The sequence below is a fragment of the Capsicum annuum genome, unplaced genomic scaffold (assembly GCF_002878395.1).
Source record: "Capsicum annuum cultivar UCD-10X-F1 unplaced genomic scaffold, UCD10Xv1.1 ctg4866, whole genome shotgun sequence".
Taxonomy (NCBI): Eukaryota; Viridiplantae; Streptophyta; class Magnoliopsida; order Solanales; family Solanaceae; genus Capsicum; species Capsicum annuum.
Window position 1 is genome coordinate 7,864 of NW_025856381.1, and position 14,036 is coordinate 21,899.

Here is a 14,036-nt window from a genome sequence, read left to right on the forward strand (position 1 = left end):
AGTGTGTCGTAGAAAATTTCATTGTTTTTCAGTAATTCTAAATGTTTTACTCAAACATTAATGAAAGTTTATATAATTTAAATTTCAAAAAACAAACAATTTTATATAAATTGAGACAGAATATATAAATTGAGACAGAATAAGTAACTATATAAAGTGAAACATTATAAGTGAAACATTATACAATGACAATAAGTTTTTTACCATACTGAGGTTGTATTAATAACATGTCTTACATTAATGTTTGAGCTGAGTTTCTAGATTTTGCTACTATACTTTTTTGGGAATTTGATCCACCACTGGTCAATTGCTGAAAACAATGTTTTTTTTTTTTCACAGCTAAATTGACCTTTAGAAAAATGGGACACATGACAAGTTTTCAGTACTTGTCTTTCAAATATTAGAAATATATATGGGGTAATTTGGTGCCCATAAGTTTCTTGTGTTAACAGGATTTGGAAAATGACCACATTTCAAGAAATGTGATGTAGACAGTTTATCTTGACGTAAGTATTATTGATTGCTCATACAACTCGAATTCGTGATATAAGTCGCACTCTATTGAAGTGAAGAAATTAGATTACCTCACAACGATCTATATGGAAGGGCAATTTTACTTTAGTTACTGTTGCTCCAAGACTTTCTTTCATTTGAAATATATACTACTTCATCCGTCCCATTTTATGTGCCGTCATTTTCTTTTTAGCTGTCTCAGAAAGAATGTCATCTTTTCTTATTTGGGAACTATTTAATGACATCATCCTCATTTTATCCTTACTGACTTCCAGTTAATAAGAAAAGACAATTAAAAAGTAAATATTAAAGTAACTTTAAGAGAGACGATTTTGTAAACCTTACAAAGTCATTATTTCATAAACTTTGTGTTCGATCAAATGATGATACATAAAATGAAATGGAAGGAGTATATGTTTTTCTGATAACATGCTTGCACTTGCATAGCGAAAGTCGTGATGGAGTAGTAAGCATTCCTCTATCCTTAATTAAAGATTTCAAGTTCGAACGTTGAATATAAAATCACCTATGGTAGGAAGGACTTTACCTCCCAAATGGAGCTTTGGACGAGAATTCAAATAAATCAGACCGCAAAGCACATACCGAATCCCGGGTGGGAAACAAAAAAAACTAACATGGTTTCACTTGTGAGAGCAGTTTTCTCAAGTTTTCTTGATGGACAACATGAAATAGGATAACATGTTTTCATTTTCATTTGTTTTGTGTGAGTGTGTGTGTATATATATATATATATAGGGTGTTTATTAATTTTAAATTAGTGATTTTCTTGCTTGCTTGCTCTTTATTTATGTATTATATATGTGGCAGTATCCTTAAGTGTTATAGTAGGATGGATAGAATCTCTTCGTCCTTAATTAAATATCGAATTTAATATTAAAAATAAAAAAGATTCTCAGTAGATAGCGCTTTTCTTCTCTAATAGGTCTTACACAACACAAATTTGAATTAAAGCAGACATCAAACACCAAATTAATGAACGAGCATTGTTCTTATTCCTGCCCATGATCTATTAACTAGGGGGAATATTTATGGTTCTTATATGTTCATGAATAAGAAATCATAGATTGAATCGCTGAATAGAAATAAAAGAATGCTCTCGCAAGACTTTTATCGGTTCAGATTACGAGCTGAAGATGAGAGGACATGTACTACTGATGATGACGTAGCTAGATATAGTAAAGAGCAGTCTGTTGAACATTCTTCGTCGAAAATATATTATATTTCATATACAGAAAATTATACTATATATATATATATATATATATATATATTGAATAAAACAACTTCTAGTTGTGAGTTGTTAGGACATAGATATCTTAACTTACCAACTAAAATTGAATAAAACAATGGATATAAATTATTTAAGGAAGACTTGTTCCCAAATTAATTAAATAATTTTTGTTTTGTCCTTTCTTGGCAATTAATAATCTATCAAACAACCTTATAATTCAAAACTCATCAAATAAAAATAACTCAAATAAACTATAGGGCTAACCAAATAAACGTTTGGTAGTGATCTATAATAAACACCAATCACAAATATTTTATGTCCAATAAATAATTAGGATATGATTAATGACAACTTATTCGACTCCAATGACATTTTTGCACAAATGTTTGGTAATGATTATTTATATTATGGAAGAACATAACCGATAACATGTGTAAACATTAAGGGGTCGTTTGGTTCAAAACAAGATTATCTTAAGATGTATAATCCCATTTTCAATCCGAGGTATGATAAATAATCTCGAGACTTTGTGATAAAAATTTTATGTCAATTTTAGTTAATATCAATAACCAAACGATAGATAAATATAACTTTATCACCATAAAAAAATATCCGTGATCGAAATGATAGGTATACTCTATTTTAAAGAAATTTTGAATTTGAATCTCGGAAAGAAGTTATCTTTCGAAGGGGAGTGATTTATTATCTCCCAAAGTAAAATTTTTCGATCTAAATTTGAATTAGTTAGGCCCAAAAAATGTATTTTCATATGGGAAACAAAAGAAAATCTCTTTAAATTAAGAAGCCTTATCCAAAGAGCAAACAAATTGGAAAAATAACATAAACATACATCTTAACTTATCGTATTTACACAAATTTTCACCTTTACAAAGTAATTACAAACATTCCAACTAATTATGTATCTTCGCGGAATGTATCAGGAGCTAATTATGTATCTAGACAGACTCAAAATCGAAAAAAAGATATCCAGAGCTAATTATGTATCTTTACAAAGGAAAAAAATGTTTTGTTGAATGTATTATATATCTCAACAGGCCCAAAATTGAGATTTGCAGCAATTATGCAAAATATTGGGATTTTCTGCGATTAAACTCCAAACTCTCATAATTTATGTTGTTTGTCCTAACTAAATATTTAACAATATGGTGCCAATTACAGATCTAAATACAGAAAGTAATAAATTATATACGTACAAGTTCAAAACTAATTAATGTCAAGGCAAAGAGCCCAAAAACAAAAATAAGTGGACATCCAACTTTATATTATATTGGCCCCAATTAAAATTGGTTACTTATTTGTTGGGTTTTTGGTCCAAGTCCAAGATTGTCACACCAACATTGTTGATTTTTAGCCATCAAAAAGTAGTTGGTAGATGTATAATATATGTATATCGACTAGCGGTTATATTGTTATAACTATTTTTTGATCGAAACGGATGATATATAATATATGTATAATTAGTATATAGTATGCGTATATTGCCTAGCGGCTATAAGTATTTTTGGACGTGCAGCCTAATGTACTATTTTCCCTTAATTTAACCGTCAAAGGTGGTGGAGGCGGTAAGTATTCTTTCAGTTTTAAATAGATATCTCTAGCGAGCGCTAGAAATGGAGTCCTCTTTGGTTGGAAGGATTTTACCTCACAAGTGGGACAACTTTTCCGTGCGAATTCATATTAATCGGACTGTAAAACGAACACCAGACACCAAGTAATAAGGCAATTTTTTATTTTTATTTTTTGAATGAACCAAACTATCAAAAAAATAAAATTTTTTAATGATGAATTTATTTTGAAAACCAGCATGGATTTTGGAGGATGATCGGGATTCTTTCATCTATAACTAAAGGTCTTGAGCTCAAGCTAGTGAGAATGGAAAAAGAATCCCGTTGGGAGCACGTCACCGGGAAATGAGCCCTACAATGTGCCAATCTGGATTTGATCTGACTTAATGTGGCTAACAGACACCAAATAAGAAACCAAAAAATATTATATTAAACACAAATAATATTACTTGCCAATTAGTATACATTGTTTTCCAAAAGAACCAACTTTGCCTATAAATTCAAGTATCTCTATTTTTGAACTCTTGTTACAAGAGGATAATTTGATAATGTGTTGAATTCGTTAAAATTATACGTATTACTTTTGAAGAATCTGACATGCATCTCTGACATTTTTAACGAATTCAATCAACATAAGTTTTAACTATCTTGGGCATAGAAGTCAATGATCTCTTTGACATTATAAGTTGAAACAAAGAAGAACAATCATTTTGCATCAACCACAATATATGCTCAAACAACATGGCATCCAACAATTTGTGGTGTAATGACGGGACTGATCCACCCTTAACTAGAGGTTTCAAGTTTGAGCCCTGAATATGAAGAATATTCTGTTGGGAGCGCTACCCCCAGAATAGGCCCTGCAAAGTGTGATTCAGATTAGTTGAGGCTCCAATGCAGGCACCAAACACCGGATGAAAAAAAAAACAAAGCATCCACATCAAACAAAAATCACTTTATTTTCCTTCTACTCATTCACTTCCGCTTTTATATTTTTTTCTTTCTCACCATTTCTAAATATTGTATGTATATTTAGCTAACTACTTTGTGTTAGGAGATTTTCTTGACTTTTTCTTGAAGGTGTTGGACTTGGTTATATATATAGTTGCTATTTGACTTGTTGTTTGATGATGAAAGAGTTATTGAGAGATGTATATATGTATGGAAACAAAATAAATAAAATACTATGTTTGGTAGGAGATAATTTGGAATAATAATTTATGTAGATTAATTTCAATGATAAAATTTTGATGGAAATTGAACCATTTGAGTGGAGATGGTAGGAAAATGGAAAGTGACATACAATTTGACAAATAATAAGTTCCATGGTGTAGGTATTTGGGATTCTCAATTTCACCCCAATCAAGAAATTTATTAAATATTCTTAAGTACGTAATAGTGAATCGACTTATTATAGTATATTAACTTTAAATCATCGTAGGAATCATTAACTTCAAATTTTGGATCTACTTCTACTTTAAATTTATTTCTAAAAATGGGAAATTTGGGTTAAAATTGCTTAAAATAAACTTGGAGTAATGCATCATCACACACTCACACACAAAGAAGTGGATATATACATTGGAAGGTAAAGTTTCTTAAACTCCAACTAATTGAGTTTAGGACAATTAGCAATTGCAAAGAGTTGAATTTCAACTAATAAATCAAACACTTGCAAATTTTATTTTAATTCAAGATTAATTGGTACACATAAATGCATGTTATTAATGAGCAATATCTTGTACTTTATTTAATGTTGACTAGAAAAAAGAAAAAAAAGTCAGTCCGGTGCACTAAAGCTCCAACTATGCATAAGGTCTGGGGAAGGGCCCTACCACAAGGATGTATTGTATGCAACCTTACCTTACATTTCTACCAGAGGCTGTTTCCAAGGCTTGAAAATCATTACTCCATTCACGAATGCAATTTTGGCCAAACTAGTGAAAATCATTAGAGTTGTTTCAAGGCTGTTTCAATTCTTTTTATGATGTACTTGATGCGGTTGTTGGTTGTTACAAAATCATTAGAGTTGTTATAGAATCACTGCAACTGTGTAATATTGTATATATGGTAGTCGAGCTGATTTTAAGGGATTTGATTATCTAGTTACTATACTTAGCTTATACTCTTGTATTTTTTATCATTGTAATCTTTGATTAATAAGCAAGTTATTCTCTCCAAACCTTATTGATAGCATGGTATCAGAGCCAGGCCAATTCATGTTTGGGCTCCCGATCCACGCGTCAGTTGGGCCCTGGACGTGAAGAGGGTTGTTAGAGTGGGTAAGTGTCACGACCCGTCCTCTCAACAAAATCATGAATGGCACCCGGTGCCTTACTTGACCGAGCGAACCGACTTAACTGTTCTAACATGTAATTTCATGTCACATACCTCACACACATATAAAATAAATGACAAGTATCTTTATTAGAACATCAGTTCAAATGATTCTTAAAATAATTCAAAGTAACATGATCAATCATAACCAACTAAAAATACATCTATGAAGCCTCTACTAGAGTGCTAAGAGGAATGCACAGGACATAGATTTCCTGGCTAATCCCTAAAGCAAGTACTGAAAAAGAATTAAGTGAATGAAGTTGATGAAAGAAAGGAAACTCCACGATCAAGAGCGGAGCTCACCAATCAGTTTCTGGAATAAAACGGCCTAGCTTGTAGTCTGCCCATCTATATTACCTGCACCTACATTGACATAAGTCAATATAGGTTCCACAAAGAGAACGTCAGTACACCACTAGCGGTACTCAGTCAGTCTCAACATTCCCCATTAAAAACAAGTCAACATTCCTTATGGAGCATATTACAGAGTAAAGCAAGAGAACAATCACCAAAACTTTTAGCTTAGTTAATTAGTTTATTCTTTTCGCTTTCTTTAAATAGATTCAGTAGATTGAACATTTTAGTTATGTCCACTGTGGTAATTACTAACTCTTTATACGGTTACTCGTGGCCCTTTATACAACCACTAAATTTGTGCCTCATTGTGAAAATCATGGCAACCCTTTGTACGGCTGCTTGTGACCCTTTATACGGTCACCATTCAGGTATGTCAAATCATGGCAAGTCAGTAACCCTTTATACGGCTACTGGTAACCCTTTGTACGGTTACTAAGTTATTTAAGTTCGCTTTAAAGTTTCAACAAGTTGCTTTACCCTGATCATGATCTAAGGGAGTACATTATGGTTATTACCAACATGAAATAAAATCACACAAAATTTTAGATGGAAGATGTTTTCTCTGCTCGATCATGTTTCCAGAGAACAGTGACTGTTTTGGAACATTAAACTTAAGAATATCATTGCTTTTGGTTTGTCAACTATGAAAGTTAATTTTCAGGACATGAGTTACTGCAATGTAGTGATTACCACTTTAATTTGATAAATCTAAAGAGAAAATAGAGGGCACAAGGTAACTAACTCAACAAAGGCAATGAGAACTCACTCGTTCCAATTAAACTCACATTAGCATTTTAGAAGCATTTTGTCAAACACCTTATAGATATGACTTTGTAAGAAAAGACTTTAGTAAGAGCAAGTCTTAACTCACCTCAAGATACTTCACTGCTAGCAAGGTTAACTTCTACCTTTTACCAATGACAATCAACAATTTAATCCTTTGTTTACGAGAGACAAGAGCAGCAGAAGTTACCAAGGGCAAATTAAAACTAACCCCTGTAACCTTTTTTTTCGTTCTCTGTTAGCAGCCACGAAGCCACACGTTGTATGCAGTAACTTTGTAGGCTCGACCCGTATATATTATCTTTTTCTCAAATAAATAATTCATACTATTAAACTGACCAGCTAAACACATACAACATGCCTCTAATTATAATGACTAAAACTCTCACTTATAAATTAATGCCTTCAGTGTGTGTACACATTACACATATATTCAATAATTACTCCACCCATTCAGTTAAATCTGCTTTTGACCCTTTCAAATATGTATTTTCATACTCACATCATCTTGAAACCTAGAAATCTAATTCTCCCACATAATCTCCATCAAATGAATATAAATTCAAGATTTTTAATAAGCATTAAAGTATCTCGGGGCTTCACAGTAAGAGTCCCAGATTGATTGGAGAATTTATTGGTGATTGGAGAATTTATTGGTGATTTGGACAATCCTTCCCTCATGAGGTTACAAATGTTTTTGAGACATCGTGATGTTGCACAATGGATGAGTCTAACAACATGATGTTGCACTATATGAAAGTAACACGTTGTTTATCGCCCACAGAGAGATATCGATTTTCTCAATTTTGCGCACATCTTTCTGTCCCTCCAGCCATTTTTCCTGTATCATCTTTTTTTTTTTTTCACCTGGCTAGGAGAAAACCCAAATAGCTAGTTGTTGAGGAACCAATTTGTCAGTCCACTGTACCAACAAGTTAACCAATACTTTTGACCAACCGAACATGAAAAAGTACGAGAAACATTGCTCTTCATACCTCACACAAACTTGATTGGCAAGTTTTCGCATCAACTTGGAGTTCATAAATTTCATTCAATAATTTAACAGAACTGAATAAAAAGATTGTAAATATATTTGGTTTGCCTATTTGAGAAAAAAACATATACTCCGCCACAAGCCACCTATAACATTTCATAAAGTCTAAAATGATAAGCAAGATTAAGTCAAGAAACCGACCTAATGCCTAAAATCTGACATCTCAGTTGCAGGGAAATAACAAGCCGAAGGAAGCTTTTTCACGCTGCTTGGCTCCAATACTTAGGTCCTGACTCGTGACTCTGAGGGCTACCAGCGTTTACATCAGCCTTGAGGAACTTGGGAAACGAGAGATTGACTCACAAGCACCTATTAGTGAATTGAAAACTGTTAGCAAGTACACAATATGTACTCAAACCTAAGCCAAGAACGGCCCTAGGTTTTGGTCCAGTGATAAGAGCGCTTGTGATGTGCAAGCTACACACTAATTAAGCTTCAAAGTTTGAACCTTATCAAAGACAAAATCTTTCTACTTAAATGAAGGATAGAGGGGTAGGAGAATTATCTATTGAGTTTCGAGTTATGCACTATTCGTCTATACAAAACGAATAAAAGAACATGAAACGCAAGTACAGAAGTAGTTAGAGTAGCACCTGTACAGGAGAAGAAGCTATGAGCATTCCTGTAACAACACCGGCCAAAACCTTATTATTTGGCCCTGACAGTAACACGCCTAGACAACCTACTGCACCATGGTTACCATTACTTTCTGAAAGAATTAATGAACCTGATAACGAGATGATGGCAAATTCACCCTGCATAGATATAAAGAATAACACTCATTGCAATATTGGCTCAACTAAGTACATTTGACATACTTATAATGAGTAAAATACTTCTAACAAAAAGAAGACAAGGGGACCGAAAACTAAAATAAGATTTTCATCTCACATGATTGACACTCGACTCTGATTGACCGTCAGTCAAGCAAAACCATGCATCTAATTGACTATAAAATAATTTGATTGAATTGTCTCATGTAACTAAAAGGACAATATAATTAATAAATATGTAATTATTTGAGTCAAACTGAAATTAATAAACATCCACTAGGCTAAGTCATGAGATACTAAAAGAATATTGACAAAGAGTGATAAAACATGCCCTCGTGACATAAATAACTAGTGATAATTAAAGTAGAAAATGTAAACACTTAATAAAATAGCTAAAAACTTCGTAAAAATAACACTTCAAGTGTGTTTTAACTACTTTTTATATATAATTAGAATTTGAATAAGTATTTGAAAAATAGTAGTTAAAGAAAGCTGAATGATTCTTTAAATGGTCATTGACACAAATGGGTTAGAGGTAGTATATCTAAAATGATATTTTCTACATAATTTTCTCTCTAATTTCAAAAGCGATTGCTACATCAGTATACATCTAAAGAAATGCCTAACTATTAAATTTCTAAATCACACAAGAAACAAAGTCCAGTAAAAAGACCGCAACATACTTATAGACTAACAAAGCATAAGCTACCACCCATGCCTCAGAATAAAGGTAACAAAAAATATTAGTGTTTTTAAGTTGAAACTCATACAGACCTCATACGTCACAGTGTCACTACCCATTGCATATCGCCGAAGGGTAACATGACGCACGTTTCCAATTGCAGATAGAACAGAAACTGCCGATGGTCCTTGCTGTAAGAAAGTCATTCATAGAAAAAATGTCCTGCGGCCAAGGTAACATTTTTGCATCATTTAGTAAGGTCAACCAAAAAATTTACAGAACTAAGATTTCAGTTCAAGCCAGCCTTAAAACAAGAAGATTGATTATGAGTAAGACATAAATATTATGTATTAGTTACATTATACTTTTTACTTTTAAGAAATGGAGTTGTGAGACCCACAAAATTTGTATCATGATTCATTGCTTTTTATTCACCTATAGACACAAGTCATTCACCTTCTTCCTCCGGTAAATTCACACTTTTCATAGCTAAAAGACAATTCTATAGCTCTCTTTCCATTTAACATTGAAACTCAATCAGCAAGATATTAAGCCAACTTTGATAATATTTGATCAAAAAGCTGTAAAGTACATCCTTCAAGTAATTCATTAAAATATTTGAGATGAAAAATAGTATAGATTTCCTAGACTATAAGGAGGCCAAGGAATATAAAAAATCAAATGCAATTAAAAGAAAACCTTAAGATGGATGGACCAGGATCTACCCTAATTACATAAAAGGAAAAAGAATAATGATGATTGGAAGTAATTAACACACTAATGAAATCCTGATGCATCACATGAATTGACAACAATTCCTTATTTAGCTCATGAAATACAAAAAGGTAATTTATTGAAAAAAAGTTTAAATTTACAACTTATAAAAGATCTAAAAATGTCTGAACCTTCCAAAACACTATGTAACACAACTTGGAACAGTTCCATAAAATTATATATTTAATTTTTCTATTAGAAACTCCCTCAAATAATGTAGATTTATGTTGAATATTAAACAAAAAAAAAACAGACAGAAAAATTGATGGAAAATCAGAGAACTGATCCTTTATTGATGCAAATAGCCTGTATATATAGGCTTACAAACGTATAATCAAGTCATTGCTTATTACTAGGACTCAACTTACTCCTAAACAATAACTAATAGACTTGCAATTTGACTTAAAAAAAAACACTAAAAAAAATAACTAACATCTTCAAAGTTTATCTAAACAAATTATTAATGACTTAAGACAAAGAAAATATGGAGATAAACAAATAACCACATCTTTCATACTCTGGTGTTGATATCATTAATACACCTTCTCAACACCAGCTTCTTCATTATTCACCCCGCCAATCTAATGATAAAATCTTTCAAACTTATTGCCACTCAAGCCTTTTGTAAATAAATCTGCAGCTTGGTCTTCCGTTCTAACGTGCTTCAACTCAATTTCCTCTTGCAAGACTTTCTCTCGGATAAAATTGTAATGTACCTCTATATGCTTAGTTCTAGCATGAAAAATTGGATTCTCTGCCAAACGTATTGCTGATAAGTTATCACAATGCAGAGGAATTGGATACATCACTTGTTGATGCAACTCCTTTAACAGTTGCATAAGCCAACTGCTTTCTTGAGCTGCCATCGCTGCTTCTCGATACTCTGCTTCAGTGATTGACAGAGAAACTGTTGGTTGTCTTTTGCTACACCAAGAAATTGTTCCTGACCTAAGCATGAAAACATACCCGGTAGTTGATCGTCAAGTATCATGGTCACCTGCATAATCAGCATCACATTAACCAACTAGTTTACAATCTTCACCTTTTTTGTACATAATATCATAGCCTAGCGTATTTTTCACATATCTCAAAATTCGGCGAACTGCTTCCAAGTGAGGTTTCTTCGGATGTTGCATGTATCAACTCATCATACCGACTGCAAAAGAGATGTCTGATCTTGTTAAAGTTAAATAAATAAAACTTCATGCCAACTGTCGGTACATTGTAGCATCTTTTAATTCTTTCCCTTCATGAGTACATATTTTAAAGTTTGGCTCTATTGGCGTCGAGATTGGCTTACACTTAAGCATTTCGAATTTCTTTAGCAAATCTCAGGAATACTTTTGCTGATGGAGAAATATTCCTTCTTGAGAGTAACTGACCTCTATACCGAGAAAATGCTTGAGTTGTCCAAGTTCTTTCATTTAGAAATGAACTGACAAGTTTTCCTTAGTTCAAAAACTTTCTTCTTCATAATCTCCTGTGATGATTAAATCATCCATACTAGCACAGTAGCTATTTTCTCTTCTTTAGCTTTGACGAACAAGCTAGCATCTGGACTAGTCACCAAATACCCACTATGAGTAAGAAATTCAGCAATCTTACCATACTAGGCCCTCAGTGCTTGTTTTAATCCATAAAGCGCCTTCCGTAGATTACACACATACTCAGGGTAATCTTGATTTTGAAAGCCAATTGGCTAATCCATGTATATCTCCCGATCCAACTCCCCATGGAAAAATGCATTCTTCAGTCCATTTGCCACAAATTCCAATTTTTACAAGCAGCAAGTGCTAATAGGACTCGTACAGTTGTAAGCTTTGCAACTGGAATAAAAGTTTTATCATAGTCTAGTCCATATTGTTGAGAAAATCTACGAGCCACCAAACGAGCATTATGCCTTTCGATTGACCCATCTGCTCGACACTTTATCTTGAATACCCACTTACAAGATATCGGCTTCACATCACTTGGTTTTAGTACAAGCTCCCAAGTTTGATTCTGTTTTAGTGCTATCATTTCTTCTTTCATAGCTTTATTCTACTTCAGATCTTTAGATGCTTCTTCAAACGTCTCAGGATCATTTGCACCTTCTTCCTCCACTATTACGGCATTGTATACTTTGGATTTGGCTTTCTAAATCTTATTGATTTTCTGAGCGGAGTTGGTGTTTTTACTCCACTAGGTTCACCTTGTTCACATGGTTTTTGATACACACTAGTTTGCTAGGGACATTGGGCTACACCTTCTTCAACATTGTCTTCGTTATCTGCATCTTTTGCTTCTCCTAAACCCAATTGGATTTGAGAAGATTGTACCACATCTTTAAGAACATCTGATTCTAGCAGTACTTCCTTGTCTGATAACCATCATGAAGAAGATTCATCGAACACCATATTCTGAGATGTGTAACACTTTCCGATTGTCAGGTCACAACATCACCACCCTTTTTTTTGACTGTCATATCCTACAAAAATATATCTGACAGCCTTCTTTTCCATTTTGCTACGTAAATAATCAGGTACAAATACATAGTAAACACATCTAAAAAATCGAAAATAACTAACTGAAGGTTTCATATTCCATAATTTTTCGAGAGGTGAAATAAAACATAACCGTTGTTGAGGAATCCTTTTGATCACAAATGCAGCCGTCCTCATTGATTCTGCCCAAAAATGTCCAGGTATGTTCTTCGTGTGACGCATGCTTTGATAAATTTCTGTCAGGTGCCTGTTCTTCCTTTCTGCTATGTCATTCTGTTGTGGAGTGCTAGCACACATGAACTGATGACATATTCGACTTTCTTGAAGGAAATCACAGAACTTGTCTGAGGTATACTCTCCCCATTATCACTGCGTAGACAATAAATTCTTTTGCCAACTTCTGCTTCTGCGACCTTCTTAAATTCTTTACACTTTGAAAAAGTTTCAGATTTTTCTTTAACAAAGTATATCCACACATACCTTGAGAAGTCATCAATAAAAGTCACCATGTACTTCATCCCACCTATGGAAGCTTGTTTCACAAGCCCAAGCACATTGGAGTGCACCAACTCCAATGGTTCTCTTACTTGAAAGTGGGATTCTTCAAAAGGCAGCTGATGTGCTTTTCCATACTGGCAGCCTGCACATACTGTTTCTTTTCTCACTTCAAGTTGTGGAAGTCCCTTCAACATCGACCTCTTCATTATCAACTCTAATTTGGAATAGCTAACGTGACCCAGCCGCATGTGCCACATGTCTGCTGTTTCATTCCTTTTCATCTTTTCTACGTATGCAACTTCTGTAGATATTACATAAACTAATTCCAACCTTTGACCTTTTATCACCAGTTCTTTTATAATCTCCAGGTCCTGATAGATCTTCACATCTTGTGGTTCAAATAGAACAAAATGGCTAGAAGATGTTAACTGTGCCACAGAGAGAAGATTTTTCTTCATACCTGGGACATGGTAAACATTTTGGAGAGGTACCTTGTTATCACTATGTTGAGGAGAAACTACTGTATTACCAATATGAGCTATCGGTAACTTTGAGTTGTTCATCGTTATGACTACCCTGCTGCCCTTGCGGCAGCTTTTCTTTGTCACTCGTCATATGATTTGAGCATCCCGAGTCGACAATCCAATCCTTCTCATAATCAATTGTCTTTGTCATTGTAACGAGAGCCAATTCTTCTTCTTCTTCTATAGCAAAGAATGCATCTGCATCCCACTCTTCTTCACTATTTGATGTTGCAGCATTGCTCTTAATAGTTTTTTTCTTTGACCAACAATCTTTCGCCATATGACCTCTTTTTCCACAATTGTAACACTTTCCTAGAAACTTTTTACTGTCGTCTTGATTCTACGAAGCTCCTCCTGTACGAACACTCTCTCCGCCTTGATGAATTTTTGCCATATCATTACTCTTCTTGGATATAC

The 14,036-nt window shown here is 33.6% G+C and overlaps 1 long non-coding RNA gene across 2 annotated transcripts in view; it reads right to left on the bottom strand.

Moving 5' to 3' along the window:
• Positions 1 to 5,754: 5,754 nt before the first annotated feature.
• LOC124892580 overlaps positions 5,755 to 14,036 on the bottom strand; it is a 13,860-nt gene continuing 5,578 nt past the window's right edge. For both annotated transcript variants that reach the window (XR_007050330.1, XR_007050329.1), the window contains exons 3-6: positions 9,433 to 9,562; positions 8,479 to 8,640; positions 6,920 to 8,194; positions 5,755 to 6,054 (exon numbers count right to left, since the gene is read on the bottom strand). This is a non-coding gene — a long non-coding RNA (uncharacterized LOC124892580). The remainder of the gene's footprint in view (positions 6,055 to 6,919; positions 8,195 to 8,478; positions 8,641 to 9,432; positions 9,563 to 14,036) is intronic.